Source organism: Panthera onca, chromosome A1 (genome assembly GCF_046562875.1).
Source record: "Panthera onca isolate mPanOnc1 chromosome A1, mPanOnc1 haplotype 2, whole genome shotgun sequence".
Lineage (NCBI taxonomy): Eukaryota > Metazoa > Chordata > Mammalia > Carnivora > Felidae > Panthera > Panthera onca.
Genome location: NC_138339.1, coordinates 169850141 through 169866168, shown reverse-complemented (window position 1 = coordinate 169866168; position 16028 = coordinate 169850141). Strand labels below are relative to the sequence as shown.

General features: G+C 44.4%; 1 protein-coding gene across 1 annotated transcript in view; it reads left to right on the top strand.

Annotated features, from left to right (window-relative positions):
- Positions 1-5274, top strand: part of CLYBL (citramalyl-CoA lyase) — a 264498-nt gene extending 259224 nt beyond the window's left edge. Inside the window, exon 9 of the mRNA XM_060636775.3 lies at positions 1219-5274. The gene's annotated coding sequence lies outside the window, so the exon portion shown is untranslated. The remainder of the gene's footprint in view (positions 1-1218) is intronic.
- Positions 5275-16028: the final 10754 nt, after the last annotated feature.

Sequence of the window (16028 nt, the reverse complement as noted above, 5' to 3'; positions counted from 1 at the left end):
AATGGATGGCATGGTTCTACTGCTTATTATCTACTGCTGGTACTCACCTCCCTATGCCTCAGTTTTAATTTCTGTGAAATGGGAGTAAAAATAGTAGCTACCTCATAATTTGACAGGAAGCTTAAATGAGATAAGACATAGAAAGAACAGTACCCAACACAGAGTAAGCCCTCAACAGATGTTAGCTGCTATTATTATTACAGTGTGATTCCAAATATATTAAAAAGCAATCAGAAGTAAATACAGCAAAATGTTAGCAATTACTGTGCTTAAATGATGAGATTCTTCATTTTACATTTTTATATTTTCAAATTTTTCATTAAATACATATCAAATTTTGGGGGAACCTGGCTGCCTCAGTCAGTGGAGCATGCAACTCTTGATCTCGGGGTTGTGAGTTCGGGCCCCACATCAGGTGGAGAGATTACTTAAAAATAAAATCTTAGGGGCACCTGGGTGGCTCCGTCGGTAAAGCATCTGACTCTTGATTTTGGGCTGGGTCATGATATCACGGTTCATGGGATCGAGTCTCGCTGTCAGAGCAGAGCCTGCTTGGGATTTTCTCTCTCCCTCTTTCTCTGTCCCTCCCCTACTCACGCGTGCGTGTGTGTGTGTGTGTGTGTGCGCGCATGCACACGCACGGACTGGCTCTCATAAATAAAACATTAAAAAGTATGTGAAATAAAATAAAATCTTAAAAATAAATACATATCGATTTTTTAAAAACTAAGTTTGGAGCTAATTACAAATAAGTCTATTGAAACACTGCTTTCGATCATTATATGGTCACACCCAGAAGACCCTGAAAAGAGAGGCCCCAGCAAGTAGTTTCCACATCATCTGAAACATCCTGCTGCCAAGACTGGCATGGGCTTCCAGGGGGACAGTGGGCTCAGCTGTATTCGGGAGTGGAAAACACCCAGGATTTGCAAGAAATCTGGCCCCCACTCCCTGTGGGTTCTTGGGAAGACCCTTTTCCTTCTCTATAAGGAAGGATCTCTGATGCACTTAATAGCCTCAGAGAATGGGAAAAGCAGTTTGAGGGAATTTTTGAGATACTGCCTTGGGGGTAAAAGAAGGGACTCTGGAAACTGTAATGGTCCACGCCAGTTCTCCTTCCAGGGTGGAGCCCAACTGCACTGTTTCCACACCTTGACCAGTTGTGAAGGGCGGTTTAGGTGGCTCCCTGACCATTTGTGGAATCATTCCTGCTTCCAGGCAGCACGCTACAGGCCGGCCTTCAAAGAAATACCAGAAGCCAAGTATCCTGTCTGTCATCACTTAATAATGCTTGAAGCTTTTCCTATAACAAAAGGGGCAGAAACAACCCTACCTCGCATCGTGGGAGCCCGATAATTCTTCCACCAGCTCTACCTACACTAGAAGGGCTTTCTCTTAACTGTAAGTATTAGATCTGACTAATCGGGACGACCACTGCCTTTGGTAAGTAAAATCGGAATAAAGTGACTGTTTGCAACTTTACTTGGTCACACACGACAATAAGGAGGGACTCGATAGGTTGCAATGATATGTAACTTCCTGTTGTTTTTGGTAAAATAGACAAATGTGTCCCATTTCAAGAAAGTCAACATCATTTTTCTACACATTCTCTTGCGAGGTAGGAATCAAACCACAGAGACAGAAGGGCTGTCTACTTGTTCGTTCCTGGCATCCAGCATGGTGCTTGCCCTTAATACATTTTTGTTGAGTGAATCAATGAATCAGTTAATGAAGTAGGAAACAAAGGAAAGATGGTCTCCTCTCTATTGTGTTAGATGCTGGGGATATGAAGATGTGTAACTCGGGTCCCTCCCCTGGGCAGCTCACCCTGGAGGTGGAGCCAGACCCACAAATAGAGAAAGACTCAAACACTATGTGACTGATTCCTACAGTCATCTTACTGATCGTCCGTAATCATGTCTTAGTTCCTCCTGAAGTTCCTCCTGTTTCAGGTGCTTATACTCAGTAACACATAATCCCTTACTTTACAACTTCCCAATCTAGTCTGGAAAACCAGCATGAAGCACAGAAAGCACGATACCACATGGAAAGCAAAACAGGAATATGTACACTGCAGAGAGGCAACACCCTGTAATTTAATCACATAGACTCTGGCATTGGACTGCTTGAATTCACAAAGCTGTGTGACCTTGGACAAGATGCTTAGCCTCTCTGGGCTTTAATCATTCCATTTGTAAAATGAGGATAATACGGAGACCTATCTTATAGGCCTTTGATGAGGAATAATTGAGTTAATATCTGTAAAACACTTAGGAAAGTGCCAAGCTCATACTTCGTACCATTATAAACATATGCGAAATAAATCTTTCCTGTCTTCTTTGAATTTTAGACTCTCATTAAGAACTCTCTGACTTTGTCTGTGCATGCCTGAATATTCTCCCCAGATAAGATGCATGACCAAATGCAACTCCAAAGCTGTGGGCTCAGGTTAATAGGGAAGGAGAGGTGAGATTCCTATCTGTGTATGGAAAATAATGAGCATTTGACAGAATGAAAAAAATCCTCAAAGCCAGGATACCTAAACCAGGATTGCAAATCCATTCTAAACAACCACTACGCCCTCCTCCCTGGTCGAGGGAGGACAGACGTTGCTAATCAACCTCAGTATCCTTTCCCACTGAGTCTAGATTCAGGCTCTACATTATTTTCCAAACAGGGCTCCAGGCATTGACTACTAACCAGGGCCTATTGTATCTCTGGCCTAAAACTTATCTTAAGGTTAGCCTCGGGGTTAGTTTCCCCCTGGGAAGACGGGACAGCCTTCCCTTCCAGGCACCCTGCTGCGGAGCCACAGTGGAACTGCCTGCTCCCAGGACTGAAGGCCAGCTCCTGAAATGCCCTGCCAGACCCCACTCCTGAGAGAACACTAATGGAGCTGGTCCTACTCTGCCCTCCCTTGTGTGTCCACGGCCCTCTGTGACCTCAGCTAAGCAAGTTACTTAACTTCTCTGAGTCTCAGAATCTGATTCTTCCTGGGAAAATGGGATCTCTCTCTCTCTCTCTCTCTCTCTCTCTCTCTCTCTCTCTCTGCTGGAGTAACAGAGCAGACTCCCAGTAAATGGCACATGCCATATTGCTAAGCCCAGCTCTGTCTTCCCACCAGCCCGTCACGGTGCCTTCATGACTTCATCCCCAGGTCCCAGCATAATATAAAACAGGGCTGGGATGCTCCTGTTTAAGCCACTGTTACCTCCCCCTCCCCCTAACACAAGACTAACTGTCTGTGAACTCAAGGTCACATAGGCTCCAACACTGGGGAAGAGGTGAAGACCAGTTTGGGGGATGGACAGTGAAGGGATTCCCCAAGGTGCATGCAAGGACTCCATCACAGACCCTATTAGGGAACAATGGAGGGGGCACTTTGCTCCCATAAGCGGAGAGGTGTCTTCTCCTGGCGGGGACCAGGGGTGAGACCAGGTGGATGGCATCCCACCTGTCCACCTTCTCCAGCTCCTCTTAATGAGGGGCTGACTTACCTAAGACTTTCCATTTCTGGAGCCACTCTCATTACCTCCTTCCACTGGACCTTGGTATGGAAGACTCAATTACCGCTTCCTGTCCCTTCCTCAAATGGGAGGGTTGTGCCCTGTAAAGCTTAGCCATGGCCTTCTCTCTCTGTCTGCCTCTCCCCTCCACCTCCTCTCTGACTCTTTGCCTGCTCTTACCAAGTATGTGAGTGATATCCCCCCACCCTCACAGAGAGGAGCAGGTCCTGCTGTCCTTCTAGAGAAAGCAGCCTGGCACTCTTTAGCCCCCGCTTCTGCTCAAGAACAGCAAATTAGTCAAGGGCTGGCATTTCTGGGTCATCTGTGGGACAGCGTGTGACCTTCCTCTCCTCCCTGTGTCCACTACTTCCTGGACCAGGCCTGCGATTCAACTCCTCCAAATCCAGGGCCCTTCATGTAAAGGCCCTGTCAACGTTATAGACTTCTCTTCTGAGAGTTTTACAAGTTAACTGGGAAAATGAAATGAGCCCGGGCGGAAAGTTGCCTTACAAGGGAGCAAATCTGGGCAGAGAGCGGACTGGGCGGTAGCAGTCTCACAGAGTCCGCATTAAACCATCAGCCAATTTAATGTCTGCATTAAAAACGGATTTGTGTGGAATGTAGTGCTTCTTTTAATTGCTCCAAATAAATATCCTGGGTAATTTTAAGAAAGACTGCCGCAGTAGCTTCCTGAGCAGCAGCACGAGCCATATATTACCAGCAAGTGCTTTGGGGCATTGTTTGCTGAGAAAGGCGTTACATAAATTGAAACTCCTTTTGCTCAGAGCCGAGTCCCGAAAGTTCATGCAGTGAGAAACATTTCTCACCGTGCACAAACTGTGAATTGTATATAAAATTAAATTTTCTGATTAAAATCTGCATTGTTGGACCTCCCGCTGACTGCCACCATTTTGCTGAAATAAGATACTATTTGTGGTAATGGCAGCGCGGGAAACCTGTTATCATTGATTGTAAACTGGCCTCACTCCTACGGCTTAAAAAATCTGGAGAGCTTTATTGTGCAAACATTGCATTTTCCGTACAAATATTACCGAGCAAAGCTTTACCACCGATTCATCAGCTGGGGTGCACGCAGATTACAATCCGACCCATCAGCCCTAAATCTGCTGCACACCCAAGGCTGCAGGTAGGGTTCTGCGAGGTGCAGGATGCTGGCAGGAAAACGAGACAAGCATACACAACCATCTGCTGTTTTTTAATTTAAAAAATATTTTGCTTCACAAGGGCATTATTACTTGAGAGACTAAGGAAGATAAAAGGAAAAGCTGAGGCCTCAGAAGAGTTCAGATTCAACAGCCTGCCCCACACCCCAACCCGTGCCCCAGGGAGCCGCCTAGCACCGCCCCATCCCCTCTCCCCAGACTGCCAACCTCCAAGCCCCCCCACCCCCGGGCCTGAGAATCAGCCTTAGGAAAGTCAGCTACGACTCCTCCCAGCAATGTTGACGGAAGACTCCAAGCTAACAACTCCGTCTGACAAATGCAGAATCTGAAACCAAAACAATGGAGATAATTTTTTTTTCCTAAGAAAATCTGTGTTCAGAATTAGAACCCCAAAGTCTGCCTTTCCATCTTACATTTTCCCCCAGCTTTCAGTTTACAAGTGAACTCTCGCTCTCCAAAAGTCAACATCAGCCAGGCACACATAAATATTTTTTACTGCCTCTTAACCATTAGAATAGATTGTCCCTCTCTTTCATGCGTAAATCACTTTGTTGCTTGGGTGATACAAAATCGCTCTGACTTACAAAGAAAGATGGGGCGGGGGTGGGGAGGATTGGGGTGGGGGTGGAGAAAGGTTTCACAAAATGATTGCTCCATAGCGGCCTATCTCCTATTTTGACAAATAAAATGAGCCCAAACAAACCAACTTCTTAAGGAACAACCTAGTCTGAATGTAATAAAGCATCTTTATCTAGAAGAGCGCACTAAGGTTACAGGCAAAGCCAGTGCTGGACGAATAAACTAAGCCACGATGTGCTCTGAGGGAGCAAATGCGAGGCAAGTGGGTTGAGGTGGATGGGTGCTCAAAGACCTGAAGTTCAAAAGCACATACTTCCTGGAAGGCACCTGTGTAAAATGGGTAGGATCTCACACACACACACACACACACACACACACACACACCACACCACGTCACGTCACGTCACGTCACGTCACATTACAGTGTCCCTTTGCACTTTCTTTGCCCTAAAAGCCAATCCCAGGTATTCATATGCATTAACTAAGCATTCACACCTGTGGGAAAGATATGTGGGGGTAGAAACAGGAAGTTCCCAGTGGGGTACCCGGCCCAATCCCCTGTGTATTGCCTTGCCTATAGAATTTGGGGAAATCACTATGCCGATTTGTGTTTCAATTGCATAATGACTAAATAAATTAAAATAATTTACACATTTATGAATTAGTATTTTTGAAAATTATTCCACTGGTTTTCTTTTCTAGATTTCTCTTGTGATTTCCAGTCTTTCATAGTTTCCAAAACTCTTAACTAGCCTGAACCTGAGTTTCTTACTTGGATGTAGCTGGGGAGAGGGGGCATAAGTAATCTGTTTTCCCTTTTTCTATTATTACCACCCATACACGTGCCTTCTGTTTGAAAACCAATAATAAAATCAGTTGCAATATTACATTCATTCATTTCGATAATGTCTTGAATTTACCAGGTGCTAGGATCTAGATTTTTTTTTTTTTTATGTTTATTTATTTTGAGACAAAGACAGAGCTCTAGCAGGGGAGGGGCACAGAGAGGGAGACAGAATCTGAAGCAGGCTCCAGGCTCTGAGCTGTCAGCCCAGAGCTGGACATGGGGCTCGAACTAGCACTTAGGAGCCGTGAGATCATGACTTGAGCCGAAGTCGGACACTCAACCAACAGAGCCACCCAGACGCCCCTAGGATCTAGATTTTTAATCCTCTTTCACTCAGGAGTTCTGCCAGCCTGAGGAATACATCAGACGTCCCAACTTTACTGTCTTTTGAACTAAGATTTGAAGAAATCAAAAGAATCTACAATAAGAACTTGCACCTGATGGAGCCTTCTTCTCCCAACTTTACTTTTCTCCTTTGCCCTACCTCCTGCCTCTTTCCCATTAACTAGACATCCTTGGTGTTCTCCTTTCCCCCACAGGGCTCTCTGCCCAAAGGATTCCTTTCCATGGCTCTGTTATCTCCTCTAGTCTTGACCAAAGATGGAATACTTGACCTCCCCATGCCTCTGCCCAAACTTTGCCCACATTTTTGCTCTAGGATTCCATTGATTCTTTTTCTTTTCTTTTTTTAGATTTTATTTTTGAGTAATATCTACACCCAATGTGGGGCTCAAACTCACAACCCCGAGATCGAGAGTTGCATGCTCTACCACCTGAGCCAACCAGGCGCCCCCCTCATTAATTCTTTAAAGTCATTAATTGTTTCTGTAAAAAAAAAAAGTCATTAATAATATTCCACTGACTTTCCACAGTTTGCAGCAAAAAGACATAATGCCTGCCCCTATACAGGACACCAAAAATCAGTGACAGGACAGATATCCAGAAATGACTCAAGATTAAATAGGTTGGACAAGCCAACCATACTCTGTTCACGTGCTCTGGCAAGCACATCCAAAGAGTGGACAAAGCTTGGTAATATGGCAAGAGGGGAAGGGCTGGGGTGAGGAGGAGCTCTAGGGGCCAGTGGTACTGCCACTACCCTTCTCCCCAGAAGACCCTCAAGCCCAGGCATATGCTAAAGGGCTAGACAGTGAAGCCCTGCCTGCCTTGGGGATTACTGGTAGAATCCCTAAAAGGAATAGAAATCTAGGGTCGGTCTCCATCTCAAAGAAGAGGTGGGTCAGGATAGGTATCTGCAATTCTGAAGGTTGGCCACCACCCGGTTCTCTTCCCCATTGGTTCCTCAAAGAGGAAAGGCCAAGTCCCATCCTTCCATGAACCTACTCTTCCTCATCACAGATCACAGAGACACCAGATTTAGTAGATGAATAACCATGGTGGTATCTTTCTCCTTCTCAGCCAAGGGGAAATTGAAATCCCATCATCCACCAGTGAGAAGAAGACCCAGGGGGTATGGATGCCATACTCATCTCCCATCTTCTTTCTCCATTTCCCTCCCTCTCCATGTCTCCATCTTTCTCCAGGTATGGAGTGTCCTCTTTTTATCTTCTGTCTACCTCTTATCCCCTTCCTGAGTTCTAGCTCTTTCTTTTGGGTTGGCTGACACCAGAGGGCAACATAATCTCACCTACTTGTCACTTTTTCATTTCACCAGTAGAGGGAAGAGTTTGAGAGCACCTACAGGAAGTAGGAAGTATGTGGAAATTATTTTGAAATATGGAATTAGCTAGCGTACTAGGACAGCTCTCTCAAAGGCATCTCGTGCCAAGGCATTCTGTTCCCGTTGGTAAATAATCTGTTATAAAACTGTTTAAATGCATATTAACTCACCAGAGCACGACACTGGCAAAATTTCCCTCCAGGCTGTATTTTGCAAAGAGACAACTTTCAAGTGATGTGAGACCTGAGAGTAAACTAGCAGAAGTCATACATTATTCAAGGTAACACTGCTGCTCTATCCCTTACTCACCATTTAGTCTTTTGAGATCTGGCTTTTTTGTTTCAGAAATAATTAGTAAGGCATTTAGCCCCAAATGTCTTGTTTTGAGTCCCCATCATCTCCCCACTCTAGGTGCTTTGAGGGTGCATATGGGCTTATTTGGGCAAGGACTGCTGAGTCCGTCAGAAAAACTGATTATGAACCAAGCAGTAGAGCCCTAGGGCCAACAAGGGCCCAAGCAGGCTCCATCAAACTTGGAAGTCCGTGGAAGGGCTTTGCCACACCCTCCTGGTTCCGCCACACATATTGAGGGATTAGAGAATGTTCCCTTTGAAAAATGTTGGGAAGAAAGAGATTCAGAAACTAAACTGTACCAGTGAACTGACCATTTACCAAATAGTCATCCTGACCAAGTTAACATCAATGCCTTTAAAAAGTAGGCAACGTGGAGCTCAGCGATCTGCTCAGCCACTGTGGTGCTCTCGGTTGTTTGGATCTAATTACCTGGATCTTTTCTGCTTGGTGTCCCCAGCCTTTGAACCATTTCCAAAGCCAGAGCTTTATAGAAAGAGCCATGGAAAACCCCAAGAGTGTGATTCTATCATTCTTTAGGTGGACTTTTGGTCCGAGTTGCTGAATTTATCCTTTGCCTTCATTTCTTCAGCAACACTCTTTCTCTGACCAATTATCTAAAGCAAGAGTTCTCTTTCTGAGGTCCCAAAGTGGACTTGAGTGATTTTATGAGTCTCTGGAAATTATGGGCAAAATTCTGTGTGTATGTACAACTGTGGTGTTTCTGGGGAGAGGAAATATAACTTGAATCAGATTCTCAGAGGGCTCCATGACCTCCGTCTTGTCACTCTGTATATTCATGATGTTCACTAGATTAGGGTTTCCCCAATCAACATGCAAGGATAGGGTGTGCCTGGGTCTACGATCCCCTCAGCCCTCTGGTGGCTGGACAGGGCCAGGAATGGTTGGAACTTCTAAGCTGGTCATCTCCTGCCAAGAGCTTCCCAGTCGCTGTAAAAACATTATTTTCTTGGTGTGCCACAGTGTATAACAAGTTGGGAAGCATTGTATAAACTCTTCAACGTTTTGCTTTCTTTTGTTTTTTTAAGTAAGCTTCATGCCTAATGGGGGACTTGAACTCATGACCCCAAGATCAAGAGTCACATGCTCCACTGACTGAGCCAGCCAGACACCCCTAAATTCTTCACTTTTATCCCATTCTCCATCTTTGCTCTCTACATCTCTTTCCTCATCTCCATGGCCTTAAATTTCCAGAAAGAAGTGTGGCATTGATTTGGCCATCTGTGGTACAATCTGCACTTCAAGTACTCTGACGGGAAAGAAAGTGGTGTTGTAGTTGCCCCTTCCAGAAATGCTCCCTGGCTCCCACATCTGGGAATCTGTCTTGCCGGCCACATGGTAGTAAGTGAGACCAGCTCATATCCCCATTTTCTGGGAGATTCCCTTTGCTGATTCCCTGCATCTGCCCCTTTCCGGTAGTAGCTATCTCTTGTCCAGAAGAAGCATCTAGAAGAATCTCTATGCCAGATAAATGGCTCCCAGCTTCATTTCAAGTACCCCTCCAAAGTGCTTTCATGCAGACATTCTTTCTTGCATTAAGATCTTACACAGAATCCATGGAGAATCAAATTCAAACTCAGACATAACAAACAGGAGGCAAATTCTCTTGACTCCTGGCTAACACAGAGCACCCTAAAAACAGTTACCTTCAAAGCCCTCCCCTGCCCCGACCCCAAAACACACAAAAGTCCTTATAGCCCATGACCAGATGGGTCATCTGAGATCAATCTCAATACCTAATGCTCAGATCACATCATTTTCCTAGCAACAACTTCATAATTTTGGTAAATTAAGAAGTATTCCATCCACTTAGTTCATTTATTTACTTATTTTTAATGATCTCTATACCCAATGTGGGACTCAAACCCATGACCCCAAGATCAAGAGTTGCATGCTCCCCTGACTGAGCCAGCCAGGTGCCCCAGTGTGCCATCCGTTTAGAGTTAATATATGATTCAGATTTTTATATGAATGACTGCAACAAAATGTCGACAACTGTGCTTCAACTATCCATTTCAAAGTCTTGATCACCTAATTCTTAAATATTCTTCCAGCCCACACCATATTTCTATTAGAGAATAAAACTATTTTTCTCCACTTTACTAGTTCTCCGAGCTGACAGCCCAAGTTGTCGACCACAGTTCTAACATCTTCAAAACTTTCTTTCTTCATCCTTACCTGAACCACCTGATCCTAGGCACATCCCTGACCCATAACTTTCCAGTCAATAGACCATTTCAAAAATACCTTACTTCTGAGGGAAGGAAATTTCTGCTAAGCCATAAAGAACAAGAAGTACATGTTTCTTAAATATATAACTACAGTGCTACCAATTAGGTTTGGCATAAAATAAGGAATGTGAGGTCAAGAATATAGGTATTGTCTCCTTTCAGGGTGGCACTGAGAGTCTCCTAAACCTGTCACTGTCACAAAGCCCCCACCCAGCTCTACAGATTTCACTTTGCTATCCAAGAAAAAACACAGACACACAAAGAAGTCTTTTCTTAACACCTACCACTATTAACTCTAAAATAACAAATTAATTCATCTTAGACTATTTCCAGCTGTAGTTAGAAAGGTCCCCCATCTGGGTGCTCCTAAAAAGCATGACTGTCAGCATCACAGGGCGTTGCTGAAGAATATTTATATGAGATGAGCTACTTCCTTCTTAATGAAACTGACAACCAAGCTGAATTCAGGATCACTTTACTTGAAGGGTATAATCTCTGGCAAATCCTTTAAGAAAGCCAACGTATCACTTTTCTGTGTATTTTAGAAATGGGATATACTTGAAAAAATGCCTGGAAACCACTAGCAGTCATCTTAAAACCTACTTTTTCAAGCCAACATCTGGAGTTAACAAAAAACTATGTGATGGGATCCCCAAAATATAGAAAGCACTAGTTTTCTTTTTAGGATAAAATTATGTAGACTTGCAAGTTGCAAAAAAATATTAAATCTTGTTTTTATTTTTATTTTTTAAGTTCATTTATTTATTTTGAGAGAGAGAGAGAGCAGGGGAGGGGCAGAGAGAGAGGGAAAGAGAATCCTAAGCAGGTTTTGGACTGACAGCACAAAGCCCAACGTGGGGCTCAAACTCACCACCGACACGATTATGATCTGAGCTGAAATCAAAAGTCAGACACTTAACCAACTGAGCCACCCAGGTGCCCCTAAATCTTGTTTTAAAAATGTTTGCTGAGTTGACAGAAAATGAAATGCTACACTCCTATCTGCAGCCATTATTTCTTTTTTTTTTTTTTTTAACGTTTATTTATTTTGGGGACAGAGAGAGACAGAGCATGAACGGGGGAGGGGCAGAGAGAGAGGGAGACACAGAATCTGAAACAGGCTCCAGGCTCTGAGCCATCAGCCCAGAGCCCGACGCGGGGCTCGAACTCACGGACTGCGAGATCGTGACCTGAGCTGAAGTCGGACGCCCAACCGACTGAGCCACCCAGTCGCCCCTATCTGCAGCCATTATAACAGAGGATTTACTGGTTATTAGTCACTAACCTGAAGTGTGCTCCAGCCTTCGAAGGGAGAAATGAATACAGTTGGGAGTGGGGACATACTGCAGGTATTTGCAGGGTGATTATAAATAAATGAAACATTAGGCACATCTCAAATTCAGCCTCTTAAACCATATACAATGTAGATAGATCATGCTGATTTAACTTGATAGGGATATCCTGATATCCCAAGGACCTCAAATTTGTGCTCAAGGTGCTCAAAGACTTCAGAATTTGCGTGATACTGACGATAAACAGTATTCCTCATTTTGTCAATAGGAGCCACTTGAACTTCATTCATGGTGATGTTTGTTTCCATTTTCTCTTCCTCTTAGTCACTAAAGATGGAATGGCAGTGAAACTTTCCTTTTGTATTTTTTCACATATTCAAGGGTTCAAAGTATGTTTTACTATCTTTTCATTTTCCTTTTGATCAATCTAAAAACTAAAGCTGCTTTCATACTTACTTCTTTTTTTTTTAAAGATTTTGTTTTTTAAGGAATCTCTATACCCAGTGTGGGTCTCAAACTCACAACCCTGAGATCAAGAGTCACAAGCTCTACTGACTGAGCCAGCCAGGCATCCCTCATATATACTTCTGTTTGGCCATCTCTAAGTAAACACACGCTTTCCACTTGATGCTAATCTAATATGTTTATCAACACAGGGTTTTCTTTTTTTTTTTTTTTTTTTTGATTAATTTTTTTTTAATGTTTATTTATTTTACGGAGACAGAGAGACAGAGTGGGGGAGGTGCAAAGAGAGAGGGAGACACAGAATCCGAAGCAGGCTCCAGGCTCTGACCTGTCAGCACAGAGCCCAATGGGGCTCGAACCCACGAAGCATGGGATCATGACCTGGGCCAAAGTCGGACGCTCAACCAATTGAGCCACCCAGGTGCCCCTTGACACAGGGTTTTCTTTAAGAAACAAAAAAGAAGTAAATATGAAAGCAGCTTTAGTTTTTAGATTGATCAAAAGGAAAATGAAAAGATAGTAAAACATACTTTGAACCCTTGAATACGTGAAAAAATACAAAAGGAAAGCCTCAAGAACATCAATTTGCAAATCCCCAACAGTCTCATAGGGAAGAAGCGATAGGGAAACACGTAATGTAACAGCTATAGCATGAGATCCAGCAATAATGAAGGTCTGCCTGTAACCCTGGCTGATGGCCTTTCATTTTCTGATATGTCCTCTCTCTTAAAATATAAATGCACGGTAAGAAAAATATGTAGAGAAACAATTCCATGTGTGTAATAGCACAGGGCGTTCTGGACGCTGGCACCCCAGTTATGTCATGCTGTACCAGTGTTGAGTGAGCTGTGTGTCACTTCCTCTTTGAAGCCTCCCTGACCCACACACCCTAAACTCCCCCCTCATACCCCCAATGGACCCTGTACGACCTTCATCATAGCAGCCATCACACTGAACCTGTCTACATCCATTGGCTTTTATATTCACGTCCCTGGAGGTATAACTGACTCAAGAGTGGAAGGAAGTGCCTCCATCACCTGTATCCCCATCAATGGCCACAGCCACTGTGACCGAGAATGTGCTCATAAATGTGGAAAGAACAAACACTTGAGTTTTCTGGAATCCTTGCTGTATTCTCTAAATCCCACTTAGCACATTTAGCCTGGAGCTACTTGGCATCTAGAACAAGGATGAATCAAGCCTTTTCAATTTTCTAGTAAAGCCCCAGGTGGTGAGAAATACAGGTACTAATTCCCAAAGAAGTAGGAGGAAGCCAGAAGTAGAGATGTGTGCATGGGTGCATCCGGACGGAGAGAAGGTAAATGGGAGACAGAGACTCTGAAGAGGTCATGGAGTGAGTGGGAATCGGGCGACCAGGATGAACCCACACAAGAATTCTGACACAAGTGGAGACACTTCCCCCTTCACATATATTTTACCACAACAAAATTTTAAAAAATCACCCCCCTTCCTGCCATCTCTAAAACCCAACCTCATCCATCCATGCACACCATAGAGAACTCATCCAGGACCCTAACCCCCCAACCCCCATTCTCCCCACCCCCACCCCTACCCCAGCCCTGAACTTGCCTGCCTCACTTGGACCCCTCCCCTCCCTAGCAGCAAGCACAAGCTTGGGGTCAAGCTTGGGGTCTTCATCCCAGGCTCCCTAGTCCTGGTGGTATTCATCTCCCTAGTGTCCACACCTCGGCTTTTAGTCACTGACCTCACAATGGCTCAGCCTTTGCCTGTCTGGGGCCTGTGCCTGTGCTCAAATGCCAGCGCCCCAAACCCCAGAAGTAAACTTTACACTCTCCCAAGAGGGATAAATGGACAAAGAGAAGCATTCAAAGACCATTTCCAGTCTTCATCTTTAGATACTACTCAAGTAATGTGTTAAATGTGTATTACGAGCCAGGTACTGTGCTAAGCATTTGATTATCTCATTTTAATTCACACCACAACCTAACAAGGGAGTTCTTGTTACCAGTAACCTCATTTTGTAGTGCGGAAGCTGCTTGAGGATGCTAAGTAATTTGCCCAACGTCCCAAAGCCAGAGAGGTACATGTTCAGGATATGAAGCCAGCACCGAGATCGACAGCCTGTGTTCAGCTACAAGGCCATGAGAAATCCTTTATAAGCGTCTGTCTTGGATGACCCCGTCTTGGTTCTCTCCCCCGTTAATATTAAAGTTATTTATTTAGGGAAAGGAAAAATGGTTGCTACAATCTGACCGGTGCTCACAGCAAGCCAGGTGTCAGCCAAAGGTCCCACTGTATGTAAAAACAGCACACACACACAAAAAATCCCATGTGACTGGATCATAATAGCCCAATCTAGGAAATTCTGAGGCCAGAGGTTCAAAACAGACACTTCTTTGCTCCATTGGCCTGTTAGCTTTAAACCCCAGCATCTACTTCACAATCTTGGGAAAGCCTGTTAGGAGGGTTTCCATTAAAAAGCATCAAATACAATCAAATTCTGGTCTTTCCCAAATACAGATCCGTATGACCAGGCTGTTTCTCCAGCATGCCAGCAGCACCTAAGGTGTTTAATTTGGAATTTGATAGCTGCCTAAATTTCAACATTTCCCGTAGGTGCTGCACACAAAGGGTCCTCAATGGCCACTGGCAGAAAGTCTTAGAAAAACAATCCTTCTGGTTGTTGGAATCACAACTACCACTTTCGCTCCCCGCCTCCCTGTCACTGAAGAGGCTGTTTTGACTTGAATTACAGGGGCCCATGCGGACTACCTGTGGTCCAAATGTGCATGTGACAATGGACACTCCTTTGCTGGCTGCCCGGTGTTATTTCAGACACTGTTGGACAGATGGGCTCTGTTCCGAGTGGGGAAGAACCACACCTCACAGAGGAGATTTTTTATAAGACTGTCTTCCCACCGCACACAAAATGTCTCATCAGTTTGCCAGGGTGGGGGCAGATCGCTTCTGAATGTCAGAACAGTGATTTCTCCCCCAGCCTCTCTCTCTGGTCTCAGAACTTGGACAGAATTTCAGGGATCCTAGTTGTCTGCTCCCACCACTGCCTGCCCAGCTCATTTCTGCCATGTGTGGGGCATGTGCTTGGAGCTGAGCAGCTGTTGGAACACAGTAAATCCATTCACATCCTGACATATCCCAATGACTAATATGGGCTTAGTGAGGAAACAGAAGCATTTGACCAGCAGAAACAACTAAATTACTTTTGGAGGGGTGAGGAAATGACACCCCCAATGGGCTTGATCTCACCATTTGGTTTGGACTGGGGAGCTCACCATGGGAGGCCACCCAGATGTCATTGCAGTTATCCACCATCATTAATTCTGAGCAAAAGGGGAGCAGAGCTGGTGTTTGGGGAGCAGGAGTAAGAGAGATAAGGAGATGGTGGTCTTGGGACCATGTTGAACATGAAAATAAATCACTCAAACCCCAAAACTTGAAGTAAGAGGCAAGTCTCATTTGCAGGTGGGAATGGGGGCTTTGGAATCAGACACAACTGGGTTCAAATCCTGCCTCTGCCACTTCTTCTGTGACCAAGCCATGTAACCTTAAGCCTGTTATCTCATTTGTAAAATGGGAATAATAATAGGATTCCTACCTGCTGGGTCTATTCCAGGAATGAATGAGACTACTGTATAAGGCACTTAGCCTATGTATATATAAAGCCAGGCATACAGTAAGCACCTAAATAATGATAGCTATTAATCCTAATAGTATATTTCCAACAGAAGATAATGAACTTGGTGTTTGTCCACATGTGCAGACAGGTAACCGAGAATTTGCCTTGCACTGACTAACCTAGCTCCTGAAAGACTGTGGAATAAAAATGAAACTCAACAATTCTTCAAAATAACACTTTCTCACCAAGATC